Genomic DNA, 18,360 nt, shown 5'->3' on the forward strand with positions numbered 1-18,360 from the left:
TGGGGCGCATCTTACACAGCCAAAGGGATTGCAGGGTGCTTCAGTTTGCCTCCTGTTCCGAACTCCTCCTACTCCTCATCCTGCCTTTAGGGTACAAAAAATAGTAATCGGGGCCTAGTCTGGGTTTGTACGTGTGAGATACACCGTTTTATAAAAAAAATTTCGATTCCGCTATTCAATATACACCCTTTTGGAGTGTAAAAAATTAAATTACGGCATAGTCTGTATCGGTACGTGTGAGATACACCTTCCAAATTTTTGGGGCGCATCTTCCACCGCCGAGGATTGCAGGGTGCTTCAGTTTGCCTCCTGTTCCGAACTCCTCCTACTCCTCATCCTGCCTTTAGGGTACAAAAAATAGTAATCGGGGCCTAGTCTGGGTCTGTACGTGTGAGATACACCTTTTGATATCATATTTTTTATTCTGCTATTCAATCTACACCCTTTGGGGTAAAAATAATTAAATTGCGGCATAGTCTGTATAGGTACGTGTGAGATACACCTTCCAAATTTTTGGGGCGCATCTTCCCCCACCGAGGATTGCAGGGTGCTTCAGTTTGCCTCCTGTTCCGAACTCCTCCTACTCCTCATCCTGCCTTTAGGGTACAAAAAATTGTAATCGGGGCCTAGTCTGGGTTTGTACGTGTCAGATACACCTTTTGATATCATATTTTCTATTCCGCTATTCAATCAACACCCTTTGGGGTAAAAATAATTAAATTGCAGCATGGTCTGTATCAGTACGTGTGAGATACACCTTTCCAATTTTTTGGGCGCATCTTACACCGCCGAGGATTGCAGGGTGCTTCAGTTTGCCTCCTGCCTGTTCCGAACTACTCCTACTCCTCATCCTGCCTTTAGGGTACAAAAAATTGTAGTCGGGTTCCTAGTCTGGGTTTGTACGTGTCAGATACACCTTTTGATATCATATTTTCTATTCCGCTATTCAATCTACACCCTTTGGGGTAAAAAGAATGAAATTGCGGCATAGTCTGTATCGGTACTTGTGAGATACACCTTCCGAATTTTTGGGGCGCATCTTCCACCGCTGAGGATTGCAGGGTGCTTCAGTTTGCCTCCTGTTCCGAACTCCTCCTACTCCTCATCCTGCCTTTAGGGTACAAAAAATAGTAATCGGGGCCTAGTCTGGGTTTGTACGTGTGAGATACACCGTTTTATAAAAAATTTTTCGATTCCGCTATTCAATATACACCCTTTTGGAGTGTAAAAAATTAAATTACGGCATAGTCTGTATCGGTACGTGTGAGATACACCTTTTTAAATTTCTTTGGCGCATCTCCTTCCACCGCCGAGGATAGCTGAGCGCTTCAGTTTTCCTCCTATTCCGAACTCCTCCTACTCCTCTTCCTCATCCTGCCTTTAGGGTACAAAAAATAGTAATCGGGGCCTATTCTGGGTCTGTACGTGTGAGATACACCTTTTGATATCATATTTTCTATTCTGCTATTCAATCTAAACCCTTTGGGGTAAAAATAATTAAATTGCGGCATAGTCTGTATCGGTACGTGTGAGATACACCTTCCAAATTTTTGGGGCGCATCTTCCACCGCCGAGGATTGCAGGGTGCTTCAGTTTGCCTCCTGTTCCGAACTCCTCCTACTCCTCATCCTGCCTTTAGGGTACAAAAAATTGTAATTGGGGCCTAGTCTGGGTTTATACGTGTCAGATTGTCCTTTTGATATCATATTTTCTATTCCGCTATTCAATCTACACCCTTTGGGGTAAAAAGAATTAAATTGTGGCATAGTCTGTATCGGTACGTGTGAGATACACCTTCCAAATTTTTGGGGCGCATCTTACACCGCCGAGGATTGCAGGGTGCTTCAGTTTGCCTCCTGTTCCGAACTCCTCCTACTCCTCATCCTGCCTTTAGGGTACAAAAAATAGTAATCGGGGCCTAGTCTGGGTTTGTACGTGTCAGATACACCTTTTGATATCATATTTTCGATTCAGCTATTCAATATACACCCTTTTGGAGTGTAAAAAACAAAATTACGGCATAGTCTGAGATACACCTTTTTAAATTTGTTTGGCGCATCTCCTTCTACCGCCGAGGATTGCAGGGCGCTTCAGTTTGCCTCCTATTCTGAACTGCTCCTACTCCTCTTCCTCATCCTGCCTTTAGGGTACTAAAAATTGTAATCGGGGCTTAGTCTGTGTTTGTACGTGTGAGATACACAGTTTTTATAAAATTTTTCCTATTCCGCTATTCAATATACACCCTTTTGGAGTGTAAAAAATCAAATTGCAGCATACTTTGCAAATTTGACTATAAGATACACCCGTTTTATTTGTATACTGTTTTTCTATTCCACTATTTAATAAACACCCTTTTGGGGTAAAAAAAATTAAATTGCGGCATAGTTTGCATATTTGACTGTGAGATATACCCGTGCGATACTGTTGTTGTTTTTTTCCGCTATTCAATAAACACCTTTCTAGGGCAAGATCATAAATTACAGAAATATGAGGAGACCGTCAAATAGGGGCCGTGGCCTGGGTCGTGGTGCTGCTGGTAGAGCTCCTGTTGCAAGGAGAGGACGTGGTTGATCTGTGCCAGCTACACGCACAAGTGAAACACCTTCCTCAAGTGTGAGTAGGCCACAGAACCTGCAGCAGTATTTGGTAGGGCATCATGCGCCTCTACAAGTGATGAGGCCAGAACAAGTAGAGGCGATAGTAGATTGGTTTGCTGCTGACAGTGCCTCCAGTTCCTTCACATTGTCTCCCACCCAGTCTACTGCAGAAAGGTCAGAGTTGGCACCTGCAGCCGATGTCCAACCGTCTTTCACCTCACCCCCTTGCAAATCAGGCAAGCAGTCTGAGCCCCAAGTCATGCAGCAGTCTCTTCTTCTTTTTGATGACTCTGTCAGCAGGGTTTCCCAGGGCCATCCACCTAGCCCTGCCCCAGAAGTGGAAGAGATTGAGTGCAGCGATTCCAAACCACTTATTTCTCAAGATGAGTACATGGAAGGACCATCGCAGCACGTCTCCGATGATCACGAAACGCAGGTGCCAACTGCTGCGGCACTCAGAATTGTGGAGACCGACAAGGAGGGCAGGGGTGAAGACTGGGTGGAAGATGATGTGGAGGACGATGAGGTCCTCGACCCCACATGGAATGAAGCTCATGCAGGTGACCTGAGTAGTTTGGAGGGAGAGGCGGTGGTCACACAGAGCCACCAGCACAGTAGAAGAAGGAGCAGGGTGCAGAAGCGGAGCGGCCATGCCCTAGACACTACGCCTGCTACTGCCCAATAGGGATGATCGAACTTTTAAAAAGTTCGGTTAGGCCAGAACATCCGAACTTCCCGAAAGTTCGGCCCGGATTTCAGAACCCCATTGAAATCAATGGGACCCGAACTTCGGTAATCAAAAAACACAATTTTTAAGCCCTAAAACCCAATAAATGCCCCTAAAAAGTGCCTAGGGTTCTGGGTCATGCCCCATTAACTATTAATCACACAAAAAAAAGTTCTTAAAAATTGTCATTTTTGATAAAAAAGCCAATTATTGAAAAAAAAAGAGAGATTTTTTGATTTTGACTTTGGATTTAGTATCTGGGGGGTCTAAAAAGTGTACATGTGAAGTTTCAGCTCTGTAGCATGCCTAGAACCATGAAAAAAAAAAGATAAATTTTCAGTAGAACAGGGATGTGGGACCCTCCTTTAACACCTATATGATCTTTTTTTCTGGTTCTGGACATACTATAGAGCTGAAACTTCACAGGTACACCTTTTAGACCCCCCCAGACACAAAATCACACAAAAAAAGTTCTTAAAAATTGTCATTTTTGATAAAAAAGCCAATTATTGAAAAATTAAAAAAAAAAGAGATTTTTTGATTTTTACTTTGGATTTAGTATCTGGGGGGTCTAAAAAGTGTACATGTGAAGTTTCAGCTCTGTAGCATGTCCAGAACCATAAAAAAAAAGATCGTTTGTATTAGAAAACTTTCAGCACAGGTGTCACGTACCTGATCCGAAGCCGGAGTGTAGAGAGGGCTCCCCCTTGCGGCTAGGTGCAGAGCACCCCTGGAAGTGGGACAGGGAGTGCTGTGCCCGAAGTTGCACGGGTTGCCGGTTGGGATGACCAGATGGAAGCAGGAACAAAGCTTGTTGTGAAGTTCCAAGCAGGTCCGGAACACTTTGGCAAGCCAGGCAGTAGCAGGATGCAAACAGGAACAGACTGGGAGTATGCTGTAGAGAAGTCAAGAGCCAAGCCGAGGTCAAGTATAGGAGCAGACAGCAGGAAACCAGGAGTAAGCCAAGGGGTCAGGAGCCAGGAGAAACAACGTCAGACAGTCCGGGTCGGCAACAGGGAATCACGATCAGCAGGTTACAAGGCACAGGGAACACGGGAGGCTGTTGATCATCCAGCAACTTGTTGTTGAGATTGCTGGCTTTAAATAGGCCGTTTAGCGCCAAGCGCCATTACGCACTTGCGTATGCGCGTGCGCATTGGCGCACGCACATTTCGGACTGCGTTCGCCCGTGATTGGGCGCGCATGCGCGTTCGCGCCAATGCGCGAATTCGCTGATTAGCAATGACGTTGGTAGTGCCCTGACAGTGCCCCCCCCGAGGGGCAGCCTCCGGATGCCCAAGTAAGATCGCTTTTCAGGGAATCTGTTGAAGAACACTCGCAGGAGTCTGGGAGCGTGTATGTTCTTCGCCGGTTCCCACGAACTCTCCTCAGGTGCATAGCCTTTCCATTTTATCAGGTACTGAACCTGCCTTCCTCTTTTCCGGCAATCCAAGATGGATTCAATCTCGTACTCAGTTTCTCCATCTACCGTAACAGGAGGTGGAGGCAAGTCATCTCTTCCAGGAAAGGGGCCAGGATTTGCAGGCTTTAGCAGGGAGACGTGGAAGACTGGGTGAATCCTGTATGTGCTTGGAAGACAAAGTTCAAAAGCCACGGGATTGATCATCCTTTTGATCGAAAAGGGGCCAATGAACTTCGGACCCAGCTTTCTGGATGGGCAGGACAACTTAAGGTTCACTGTGGAGAGCCACACTTTGTCTCCTACCTTCAGAGCTGGACTGTCCTTCTTCCTCTTGTCATAGAATTCCTTATATAATCTATACTGGGAAAGATATCCCAAAGGGTGAGACCAACAACTAAACCTGAGGTGTGCAGGTAAGTGCTGGGGTACAAAGAAAAAAAGAAGAAGCAAGAGAAAAAGTAAGGAGAGGGCCCTCAGGGTCTTAGGATACATACCCTTCCTACTCTGAGAGATCCATCAGAGACTTTCAAGAAAGAATGGGAGAGCATACTGAATACATGCAGTCAAGACTTAATGAAATCACTTGTTGTCCAGTACAAGGTGGACATGACAGCATTAGACACTGAAATAGACCAAATGAATACCAAATATAAACAGGTCTTTGAGGCCCCTAACTTTGCCCCAGCCTGGACAGAAGTGAAGGTCAAACTAGAGGCCATGAATAAAGAAATTATTCATAAAAAACAACTCAAATTTCAAAAAGACAAACAAGCCTTCAATGAAGGCTACGCTTACAAGTGGAATTCTAGAACCCGTCCCATACGCACACATCAAACACGCAATACTAATCATGTTGAAACCACAGATGACAACCTAGAATCTGACTCTAGCATGGCTAGTTCCCTTTCGCACAAATCACGAGCATCACGTTCAGGTCCACCAGTCCCCAACAAACGCACTAAGGCCCAGAAACGAGGACGAGGCAGTGCTGGCCCTTCTCCCACTTTACCCTCGAGTCAAAATAAGAAAAAACCTGACACTCTTGCCAATTTAAACACATCCACGAATTTACCCAACATAGCTCCCACACTACAGAAAGTATTAGCCAGAAACACGTCACTTCCTTTAAACACCAGTGATTCCGCATCCGCCACTTCGGATGACGGTTTTTTAGAATTACCCACTCCCCAAACACCCAGGAACACCAAACAGGGCAACTTAAACATGTATGTGAAACCCAAAACAACTTAAATAACCTTAACATACACACTAATTCGTCGAATAAACTTAACATCATTAACCTAGCCTCAATTGACCTGACTCCGGCCCAGGAACAAGTGCTTGGTCTGGGTTTAGGCTTTTGCCCCTCTAGGGCTATTGATACCTCTGAAACTATAAAAGATTTGCATCTTTTTGCAAGAAATCTTACTTTTAAGTTTATGTTTGACGAAGATAGGAAACAAAAAAATTTAGAAAAACAACTAGCCGAACAGACTAAGCACTTTACCATGGCCGAGAGCAGGGCCATCAAATACCTAGTCTTGCTATATGAAGAAGGCAACACTGAAGTTATGTCCATCATTGATTCGACTGATCCACCGAATGAAACCCCTTCTCTTCCTATTCCCTCATATCCACCAAAAAAGGTTTTCAAACCCAAATCAGAAAAATTTCCAGATTTATCCAACAATGCCAATATTTGGACGTTCGTTCAACGGGTGTCCAGAGATTTAAAAATCACTTCTTTGCCCACCATTCCTAGAAATCTCACTAAAGACCAGGCTTTAGCTCTAACCTCACTCCACAAAAATAAAGATATCCTTATAAAACAATCAGACAAAGGGGGCAACATAGTTGTCATGTCTCCCCCCCAGTACGAAACAATGTGTTTAGAAGTCTTATGCAATCGCGAATGGTATCTTCCCATTGAGTCTGATTGCATTAAGGACTTCATTTGTGAATATAGGTCCCTGTGTTTTGAGGCCTTCTCCCAGGGCCTCATAGACAGGGATACCTATAATTTTCTGTCTAACAAACACCCAAAAACCCCTACCTTTTATACCTTACCTAAGGTGCACAAGAGTCTTGTGCACCCGCCCGGTAGGCCCATTGTCTCTGGCAACGGGTCGCTCACGGAGCACGCCAGCAAATTTGTGGACTCATTCTTACTTCCCCATGTTCTTGCACTCCCTTCTTACATCAGGGATACTACCGATCTTTTGAAACACCTTGAGGAGATTCAGGTCCCTCCGGATGCCCTGCTTGTAGCCATCGATATTGAAGCACTATACTCCAGTATCCCGCACGACCAGGGCATCCGGATGGCCGAATCTTTCCTCAAGGAACAGGACTACAAGACTTGGCCCTTGATGGACTTTGTCCTTCGATTGCTAAGATTTATTCTCACGAGAAATTACTTCACCTTTTTGGAACAAACTTACTTGCAGGTCCAGGGGGTAGCTATGGGCACTTGCTGCGCTCCCTCTTATGCCAACTTATATCTGGGCGCCTGGGAGAGGCTGATCTTCTCTGATGAAGGAATGGAACAATGGATGCCTTATATTTTAATCTGGTACAGATTCATTGATGATCTATTGATCATTTGGACAGGTACAGTTGATGAACTTTTACTTTTTTTGAAAGCTATTGACAACAATAATCTAAACCTCAAATTTACTCACACGTTTGATAGGCATCTTGTCTCGTTCCTTGATCTGAACATCAGCCTCTCCCCGGATGGCCTCATTGACACTGACCTTTACCGCAAACCTAGTGCGGGTAACACCATTCTTAGCGCAGCAAGTGCCCATCCCGCCCCCTTGATCGCAAGTATTCCGTATGCCCAATATCTAAGGCTCCGTAGGAACTGTTCCGCTGAGGCTAAGTTTCGTGTCCAAGCTGGCCTGCTTCGTGAGCGACTCCTTGCCAGAGGATATTCCAAGACGCTTCTCAGGAAGGCCTATAACAGAGCCAATACCTATTCGAGAGCCGAATTGTTATACAAAACCACCTCAAAAAAAGATGATAAAAGTGTTAGATTCATCACCACGTACTCTGCACATGAAGACGTCTTGCGAAATATCCTGAAACGTCACTGGCGGATCCTAACCCAAGACCTTACCCTTCACAAATATCTGAGTGCCAGACCGAGTCTGGTATTCAGGCGATCAATGTCCCTTAGGGACTGCCTGACTAAAAGTCATTATATCAAACATTCTACCAGTGCAGGTTCCCCAAAAGGTACATATCGGTGTGGTTCTTGTGATAAATGCCCTTGGGTAAAGGTTGGAACAGGTATCCGCCTACCCAATGGGAAATGGCTTCAATCTAGACATTACGCCGACTGTGACACTCAAGGGGTTATATACCTTATGAGTTGTCGCTGTGGGGCATTTTATGTCGGCAAGACCATCAGGAAATTCAGCAAACGTATAGATGACCACATCTATCACTCTGAGGGAGGTACCATACAAACGAGCGTCACACGCCATATAGCTTTTCGCCACAAGTATGATAATTCCTTGGTTTCGTTTTTTGCTTTGGAAGTGATTCCCCAGGACCCCCGTGGGGGAAACTGGGACAAACGAATCCTACAAAGAGAATCCTTTTGGATAGAATCCTTAGAGGCTACTATACCTCCCGGGATAAATGAGGTTTTGACTTATAAGCCATTTTTGGGTTAAAAAAGCCCCCTTCCCCCCTTTTGGAAATACCCTTGAGCCCGATCCATGTGGCCTTTGGGCATCCATGCCCCTATTTTGCCCACGACATGTCCCCGGACCATCCACTTCCTGCGACATCCCGACTGCGATTCTGGCAAATGGTAAGTCAGTCAGCTATTCCAATTATTTGGAAATACCGCTGCTGTGTTTTTCTTTATATTATAAAAAATGTTTGTTCTTTGGTGTCTCTCCGAGATTCTATATCTTTTAGAGCTGTAGCATTTAGAATTATGACACTTCTTATTTGTTTATGGATTCTTGTTTCCCCTATATTGGAATTTCTTGTATTCCACATAAGGGTTTCAATATGTAGAGACCACGATGGATCTTTATGTTCCCTACTGGTCTCTTTTACAACCGCAGTTTACTGTTGTGATTGGAATCCCATTTTCTACATACTTGCTAAATTGGTGTTTTTTGTTACACTTTTTTCTTGCCTTTATAACTGGTGAAATGTTTTTTTGCATGCCACGGCCCCTTTTGAGTCATTGATTTGCATCCGAGCCTTGTCCACCTCCGTCATTTCCCCTCCGGCCACTGGGTGGTGCGCTCCCCAGACGTCTCAGCGGATGTGTGGTCCTCTCACACACCGCTGGCCGGAAGTTTTCTTTCGTTCGGCGCTGTTGTGGCCGTTCTGGGCTGCCCATTGTGGCCCATTAAGAGCGACACTGCGCATGCGCCTCCCTGGAGGCGCGCACAGTTGAGGACCTGACCCGCCCACGTTGCGTATGACGTCATGCGCAGCGTGGCGTCGGGTTGAGGGCCATATCAAGCGGGACTCGATGTCTTATTCAGTCAGGAGTCGGCGTTGGTTGATATGGCGGTCCCACGCGGGTAAGAATTGTGCAGCACATTGTTTTTTGTCACTTGGTGACAGAATGATTCATTAATCTTTGAACCTTTTTATCTCCTCGACAATGCTTTTAAAGAACTGCTTAATGGCTGGTTTTTCTTGACCCAGCGACAACAGCACACAAATCCAGTATTTGGACTCCCTTTCGGACTCCGAGTTACTAACCCGTACTTGAAAGGGCCTATTTATCCATCTAGTACTTTGCAGGTAAAGCCCCTCCTTTTTTGCTTTTTTGTCTCCCCTTACCCCCCTTTTTTTCCATTTACTTATTGGAGAGTCACTCTACAGACTCCTAATCACAGGCACACGTTTTTTGCATTTTTTACCTTAACAGTTCATTGCCCTGCGTGTTGGTTCCAACATGGCCGCCAAACTTGAGCCCTCCTGTTTTTAACCGTGTTTATCCTGACTATACAAACGGGTCTATTATACACATCAAATGAGGTACATATACTAGCCGAATATATAGTTTCCTTTTACTTTCTTCCATTTTTCTTTGATGACAAAGGTTTTTTCAGCCTATATCTTTATCCTGCTTCATATGCCCCTCCACATCCGCGGGTGAGACGTTTCTCTTGGGGAGCACTTCTATCCAATTGGTTCACGAGTGGGTCTGTCCTTGGTGGTGGTCTCGGATGCGGCTCAATACTTTATGGTGGCATGCAACTTATATTTGTCGTTATATATATATGCATCTGATCCAAAAACTAATGTTTACTGTTGTTGTATCATACAGGCATTATAGATTGATATATTGATATATTCTCATTCCCCTGAAGAAACGGAGCATTGTTGCCCGTGAAACATGTCGGGACTGGTCTGATGTTAATCATTGGACGTATTCATCCTTATCATTCATTTACAGCCTTATGTTTTATGTATTTGCCTTTTTTTGTATTCGTATATGTCAAAAAATATATATATGTTGTATCTATGTCACACTGTTGGTCTTTGGTTTTAAAGATGTTATGTCAATAAACATTTCTAGTTTTTAATTATGTCTTTATCATTTTGAATTATCTGGTACCTTAAAAGTCCCACCAGCCCTCCCATTTCTCTTCCTATTCTTCTTTATCTTACAGTTCTCTGTCCCACCTTTCCCCATTCCTGTCCCTTTCAGCTCCCCTTCCCAGTCCTTTTCTTTTACTTTCCCTACCTTGCTTTTCCCATCCCTCTCCTTTCCCCGGCTTCCTTCCTCCCATCTTTTTCTTTCCCTCTCCTTACTTTTTCTCTTGCTTCTTCTTTTTTTCTTTGTACCCCAGCACTTACCTGCACACCTCAGGTTTAGTTGTTGGTCTCACCCTTTGGGATATCTTTCCCAGTATAGATTATATACAGACTAGGGATGCGGTACCTCCATTTATTATCTTGTGCTACAAACACACCCTTTATTTGAAATTTTCATAGAACTCCTTGTAATCCATTTGTGCTTTTTGCAAAGTTTCCTGTAAGAGTAGGAAATTTTCTTGTATAAGGGCTACCCTGTCTTGGACGGCAGGTACAGTAGCTTCGGGCATAGGTGTAGGCAGAGATGATGGGTGGAATCCGTAGTTCGCCCAGAATGGAGACTGACGAGTGGAGGCATGGATGGAGTTGTTATAAGCGAATTCCGCACATGGCAGTAAGACTGCCCAGTTGTCCTGGGAAAAGGTAGAAAAGCAGCGGAGGTATTGCTCCAATGTCTGGTTAGTTCTTTCAGTTTGGCCATTAGTTTGAGGGTGGTAAGCTGAAGACAAGCAGACCTGGATGTTTAAGACCTTACAGAGCGACCTCCAGAATTTGGAGGTGAATTGTACCCCACGATCGGACACGATACTGCCGGGTAGACCATGTAGCCTTAGGATCTCTTTCACAAAAGTGTGTGCCGTGTCCATGGCCGAAGGAGTACCTATCATGGGCAAGAAGTGGGCCAGGCGATCCACCACCACCATGATTGTGGAGAATCCGTCTGAAGAGGGTAGATCTACTATGAAGTCCATAGACAACATTTCCCATGGCCGACTTGGGACAGGAAGTGGTCTTAGTAGACCCCAGGCTTGGACGTGGCTGCCCTTGTTACGAAGGCAGATTGTACAGGAGCTCACGTAATTTTGACAGTCCTGCCTTAAGTTTGGCCACCAATAGGCTCGTTGGATTAGTTCCAGAGTTTTGCGGACCCCGAAGTGGCCAGCTAGTTGGTGATCGTGGCATGCTTTAAAGACTGCGAGTCTGGTTTCCTGAGGTACAAAGATCTTGTCCTTGTGCCAAAAAAGTTTTCCTCGTTTCTCGAGTGAAGGGATCTCAGGAACAAAACATTGGGCAGAGGCTGATTCCAGGGTAGACCTAAGGTCTGATTGCATTAGGAGAAAATTTTGGGAGGACAGGATAGTGCTGGGGGTGGTATCCACAGGGGTTTCAGGGAACATCCGTGAGAGAGCGTCCGCCTTCCCGTTCTTGGAGCCCGGACGGTACGTGAGATGAAAATTGAATCTTGAGAAAAATAATGCCCATCTGGCTTGTCGAGGTCTCAAACGTTTGGCCGATCTGAGATATTCAAGATTTTTGTGGTCAGTGAATATCATTATCGGATGTGCTGCACCTTCTAACAGATACCGCCATTCTTCAAAAGCAGCCTTAATGGCCAACAGTTCCCGATCACCCACATCGTAATTCCTTTCAGGTTGGCTGAGCTTCCGGGAGAAAAAGGCAACTGGGTGAAGCATCGCCTTGGGTCCTTGGCGTTGGGAGAGAACTGCTCCTGTGGCCACTTCTGAAGCATCGACCTCTAGGACGTAAGGCAAGGCTGGATCTGGATGTTGTAACACAGGGGCACAGGTAAACAGGGCTTTGAGCTTGTCAAATGCCATCTGAGCTGCTGAGGACCATTGAAAACGGGTGTGTTGCCGGGTCATTTGGGTAATAGGAGCAATAATGCGAGAAAAGTCTTTGATGAACCTCCAGTAGAAGTTTGCAAAACCCACAAACCTTTGGATGCCTTTCTTGTCTGTGGGAGCAGGCCACTCCAGGATGGCAGATACTTTTTGAGGATCCATTGCCACTCCATCTGTTGAGATGATCAAGCCCAGAAATTGTATAGACGATTTTTCGAATTCGCACTTTTCTGATTTTGCATAAAGTCCGTGTTTCCTTAGAGTAGCCAGTACCTTCCTTACATGCATTCTGTGCAGTTCCAGGGTGGCAGAAAAAATAAGGATATCATCCAAGTAAACAATGAGAAAGTTGTCCAAAAATTCTCTGAAGATATCATTCACTAGGTGTTGAAAAGTGGCCGGGGCGTTGCACAGCCCGAAGGGCATGACAAGGTATTCGTAGTGCCCGAAGCGGGTTCGAAAGGCAGTTTTCCACTCGTCGCCCTCGCGGATCCGTACCAGGTTGTAGGCCCCTCGCAAGTCTAGTTTAGTGAAAACTCGGGCGGTACGGAACCTTTGAAAGAGTTCGGGAACGAGGGGAAGAGGGTACCGATTTTTAATGGTAATTTTATTTAGGTCCCTGTAATCCACACATGGCCTGAGAGTGTGATCCTTCTTCTCCACGAAGAAGATCCCAGCTCCTGCCGGGGAAGAAGAAGGACGAATAAATCCCTTCTTGAGGTTCTCATCAATATATTGACGTAAGGCTTCAAGCTCTGTTTCAGAAAGTGGAAAGATACGCCCAAAGGGAATTTCTGCACCGGGCAACAGTTCAATTGGGCAATCATAGGGACGGTGAGGTGGTAGTGCGTCCGCTTTTTTCTTGTCAAAGACATCCAGAAAGTCGTGATAAACTGAAGGGACCTCTTGGCTGGCATTAGAGACAGGTTGGATGGAGAGACAGCTTGTAGACTGCAGGATTCCAGGTGGCATACAGTGTTGGAGGCAGTACATTGATTTGAAGGAAACCTCCCCTTTGAGCCAGTCTATCTGTGGGTTATGTGCCCGTAACCAAGGAATTCCCAAAATTATGGGAAACATGGGTGAAGGAAGGACATCAAAGTGAAGGAATTTCTGATGGTTGGGGCCAGTTGTGGAAAGGATTGGTAGGGTTTCCTGAGTAATGGGCCCTGATCTGGGCGTGGTGCCATCTGCAAGGTGGATCTCTAGTTTATGGCCTTTAGTCTGAAGCGGGATATGAAGGGCCTTTGCTAGAGAGATATCTAGGAAGCAACTGCAAGCTCCGGAGTCAATGATGGCGGGAAGCTTGACTTCCCCTTCCGAAACCTGTAAAGACACAGAGAGGACTAGGTGAGTTGGGGAAGGTCCCGGAATCTGGAGATGCATGTAGCTGGGAGAAGGAGCCTTACTTGGTCTCACCGGGCAGTTGCGAAGGAAGTGTCCATCTCCTCCACAGTAAAGGCACAGGTTTGCTTGCCGGCGACGAAGTCGTTCAGCAGGAGTTAAAGCTGCGCGGACCGCCCCAATCTGCATCGGTTCGTCAGGAGGAATCGGACTGGCAGCCGTGGGCAGCGGTGCCGGAGTTGGCGGAACTTTGGGCAGCATCCAAGATGGCTGAAATAATTGTGCACGTTCCGACCGACGCTCCCGTAAACGTCTGTCCAGTTGAATAGACAGCTGAATGAGACCTTCCAATGTGGTGGGGGTCTCTATTCTTGCGAGTTCATCCTTAAGGGTCTCAGAAAGGCCTAGCCGATACTGATATTTGAGGGCGGCCTCATTCCAACCCGTGTCTGCAGCCCACCTACGAAAGTCCACGGTATAGTCCTCCACAGGGCGTCGGCCTTGCTGTAACTTGTGGAGGGTAGCTTCGGCAGTGGCCGTGCGTTGCGGGTCATCATACAATTGACCCATAGAAGCAAAGAAAACGTCTATAGAGTTCAATACAGTGTCCTTCTGTTCCAACAGATGGTGGGCCCATGATTGGGGTTCATCGGATAATAAGGAAATAACAAACCCCACTTTAACTGTCTCTGAGGCAAAAGTTCTAGGCTGTAGAGCCAGATATAGCAGGCAAGCGTTTTTAAATGACTTGAATTTCTTGCGGTCACCAGAGAAACGTTCCGGAGTGGGTACCCTCGGCTCAGGGGGAGGAGCCATCACAGCAGGTGCTGAGGGTCCTGAAGCTGAAGGAGCGGAGGCGGAGACTGCAGCGGATGGACCAGGGGTTGCCGGCAAAGATGGTGCTGACAGGTTCTGAAGGCGACCTTCTATCTGGAAGTAGCCATTTTGGAGGTTCTTAACCGCTTGGGTCAATGCTGTTACTTGTTGACATAAGGCTTCCAACGGGGAGACACCTCTCTCGGCTTCTGTCATGGCTGGATGATACTGTCACGTACCTGATCCGAAGCCGGAGTGTAGAGAGGGCTCCCCCTTGCGGCTAGGTGCAGAGCACCCCTGGAAGTGGGACAGGGAGTGCTGTGCCCGAAGTTGCACGGGTTGCCGGTTGGGATGACCAGATGGAAGCAGGAACAAAGCTTGTTGTGAAGTTCCAAGCAGGTCCGGAACACTTTGGCAAGCCAGGCAGTAGCAGGATGCAAACAGGAACAGACTGGGAGTATGCTGTAGAGAAGTCAAGAGCCAAGCCGAGGTCAAGTATAGGAGCAGACAGCAGGAAACCAGGAGTAAGCCAAGGGGTCAGGAGCCAGGAGAAACAACGTCAGACAGTCCGGGTCGGCAACAGGGAATCACGATCAGCAGGTTACAAGGCACAGGGAACACGGGAGGCTGTTGATCATCCAGCAACTTGTTGTTGAGATTGCTGGCTTTAAATAGGCCGTTTAGCGCCAAGCGCCATTACGCACTTGCGTATGCGCGTGCGCATTGGCGCACGCACATTTCGGACTGCGTTCGCCCGTGATTGGGCGCGCATGCGCGTTCGCGCCAATGCGCGAATTCGCTGATTAGCAATGACGTTGGTAGTGCCCTGACAACAGGAGTATGGCTTCGCTGCTGTAACACCTTGCCGGTTTAATAGAAGGCATTTTTTTGGGTTCTTTGCAGTCAGGAAAAACATCTGAACTTGTGTATAGTGGTACTGTGCACAAGTTCTGATGTTTTGCCTGCCTCCAAAAACCCCCAAAAATGCCAGCAAAAACACACCTGGGCATTTTTTTTTTTGACGCTAGCGTTTTTTTTGGCATTTTTTTGGGTTCTTTTGAGGCAGGCAAAACATCTGAACTTGTGTATAGTGGTGTATATACACACATACATATATTTATATACACACCTAGACATATATAGGTGTGATAGCAGAAATATATGCTTGCACTAATGAAATCATTTACAGTAATATATTTCTGCTACTATCACACCTATATATGGCTAGGTGTCTATATCCATATAATTATGTGTGTATATATACCACTATACACAAGTTCAGATGTTTTGCCTGCCTCAAAAGAACCCCAAAAAATGCCAAAAAAAAATGCTAGCGTCAAAAAGAAAATGCCCAGGTGTGTTTTTGCTGGCATTTTTTGGGAGTTTTTGGAGGCAGGCAAAACATCAGAACTTGGGCACAGTACCACTATACACAAGTTCAGATGTTTTTCCTGACTGCAAAGAACCCAAAAAAATGCCTGCTATTAAACCGGCAAGGTGTGGAAACCGAGAAGCCATACTCCTGTGCTGAAAGTTTTCTAATACAAAAATCAAAAAATCTCTCTTTTTTTTTTAATTTTTTCAATAATTGGCTTTTTTATCAAAAATGACAATTTTTAAGAACTTTTTTGTGTGATTTTGTGTCTGGGGGGTCTAAAAGGTGTACCTGTGAAGTTTCAGCTCTGTAGCATGTCCAGAACCATAAAAAAAAGGATTGTTTGTATTAGAAAACTTTCAGCACAGGAGTATGGCTTCTCTGCTGTAACACCTTGCCGGTTTAATAGCAGGCATTTTTTTGGGTTCTGTGCAGTCAGGAAAAACATCTGAACTTGTGTATAGTGGTACTGTGCACAAGTTCAGATGTTTTGCCTGCCTCCAAAACCCCCCAAAAAATGCCAGCAAAAACACACCTGGGCATTTTTTTTTTTTGACGCTAGCGTTTTTTTGGCATTTTTTTGGGTTCTTTTGAGGCAGGCAAAACATCTAAACTTGTGTATAGTGGTATATATACACACATAATTATATGTATATAGACACCTAGCCATATATAGGTGTGATAGTAGCAGAAATATATTACTGTAAATGATTTCATTAGCGCAAGCATTTATTTCTGCTACTATCACATATATATATGTCTAGGGGTATATATACAGACATATATGTGTATATATACCCCCTATACACATGTTCAGATGTCATGTCTGACATCAAACATGTCTTCAAAAAAGCACTGGCAGTGGCAGCCCCTGCAGCATAAAAAATTCTTGGCTGGGGAGAAGCCATATTCCAGTTCCGAAACAACTCGGAGAAATGATCATTTCTCTATAGCGGTCACCCTGCTATGGAAGGGTTTTGTCACCCTGCCATAGCAGTCACTGCCAGTTAACCCTACACTACACTACGGTCCCCTTACACTTAACACTTTCCCTACAGAAACTAAATTTTTGAAGCTAACTTAAGTGTAAAGGAGCACTCTAACTACACTAGATATCCCTTTCCTCACACTAATAAATAGCTAAATGACACTTTTAAAGTAAAATTAACAGAACTGCTTCCACTCTCTTCCATGTCCAGTATAACAATGCTAGGAATATGGCGGGGGCGATCTTATATACTGGGGGGCGTATTCACTAATGATTGGTCTAGGGACCCCCTAGTCACTCCAATCCCATTCCTAGCATTCTCCTGCCCCCTCCATTGGCTTTTGCTAATGGTTCTGGTCCAATCACGGCTTTTAAAGCCCATTTCCTGAAGCATTGCATTTTGGTCGGTTCTGGTTGCCGAATTCCGAACTTTTTGGGCAAAAAGTTCTAAATTCGGCTGAACCTCGAACACCCAATGTTCGGGCCGAACTGATGGTCGACCCGAACCGTTCGATCATCCCTACTGCCCAACGCAGCAAGGGACCGAGCGCACCAAAGCCAGCTCAAAGGAGTTCTCTAGCGTGGAAGTTCTTCAGAAAATGTGCTGATGACAGGACACGAGTGGTTTGCACCCTGTGTAATCAGAGCCTGAAGCGAGGCATAAACCTTCTCAACCTGAGCACAACCTGCATGATCAGGCATCTAAGTGCAAAGCACGAGCTGCAGTGGAGTAGACACCTTCAAAACCAAGAAAGGTCTCTGGCTCCTCCTGCTTCCTCTTCTGCTGCAGTCTCGGCCTCTTCATCCACCTCTGTAGTGATACCGGCACCTGCCACCCCGCAAACAGACGATCTGTCAGCAACACCACCACCTGGGTCACCAACCATCTCCACAATGTCCCGTGGAAGCGTTCAGCTTTCCTTCTCCCAAACACTTCCGAGGAAGAGGAAGTACCCCCTACCCACCCGCGATCCCTGGCCCTGAATGCAAGCATTTCAAAATTCTTGGCCTTTGAAATGCTGTCATTCCGTCTGGTGGAGACGCACAGTTTTAAAAGCCTTATGTCGGTGGCTGTCCCACAGTACGTCGTGCCCAGCCGCCAACTTTTCCAGTTAAGCCATCCCTTCCCTGCACAACCAAGAGGGGGAAAAAAATCAGGTGTGCACTGCGCAACGCCATCTGTGCCAAGATCCACCTAACTACCGATACGTGGACCAGTAAGCACGGTCAGGGGCGTTATATCTCCCTAACGGCACACTGGGTAAATGCAGTGGCGGATGGGCCTGAGGCGGATAGCAATTTGGCGCATGTCCTTCCACTACCGAGGATTGCAGGGCCCTTCAGTTTGCCTCCTGTTCCTAACTCCTCCTACTCCGCTTCCTCATCCTCTACCGCCTCCTCATCTGGTCAGCGTAACACCTTCACCACCAACTTCAGCACAGCCAGGGGTAAACGACAGCAGGCAGTTTTAAAACTTGCCTGTTTGGGGGAAAAACCACACACCGTGCAGGAGTTGTGGAGGAGCATGGAACAGCAGACAAATGAGTGGTTGCTGCCAGCGAGCCTCAAGCCCCGGCCAGGGGGTGTGCGATAATAGACAAAATCTCATAGCAGCTCTGGGCCTAGCCGGTTTGACGCACATCCC

General features: G+C 46.1%; 1 protein-coding gene across 1 annotated transcript in view; it reads right to left on the bottom strand.

Annotated features, from left to right (window-relative positions):
- Window positions 1-18,360, bottom strand: part of LOC309568939 (receptor-type tyrosine-protein phosphatase H-like) — a gene marked incomplete at its 5' end in the record, with an annotated part of 1,053,085 nt that overhangs the window by 887,735 nt on the left and 146,990 nt on the right. The window lies entirely within an intron of this gene.

The sequence above is a fragment of the Pelophylax lessonae genome (genome assembly GCF_965119305.1).
Source record: "Pelophylax lessonae genome assembly, chromosome: 12".
NCBI lineage: Eukaryota > Metazoa > Chordata > Amphibia > Anura > Ranidae > Pelophylax > Pelophylax lessonae.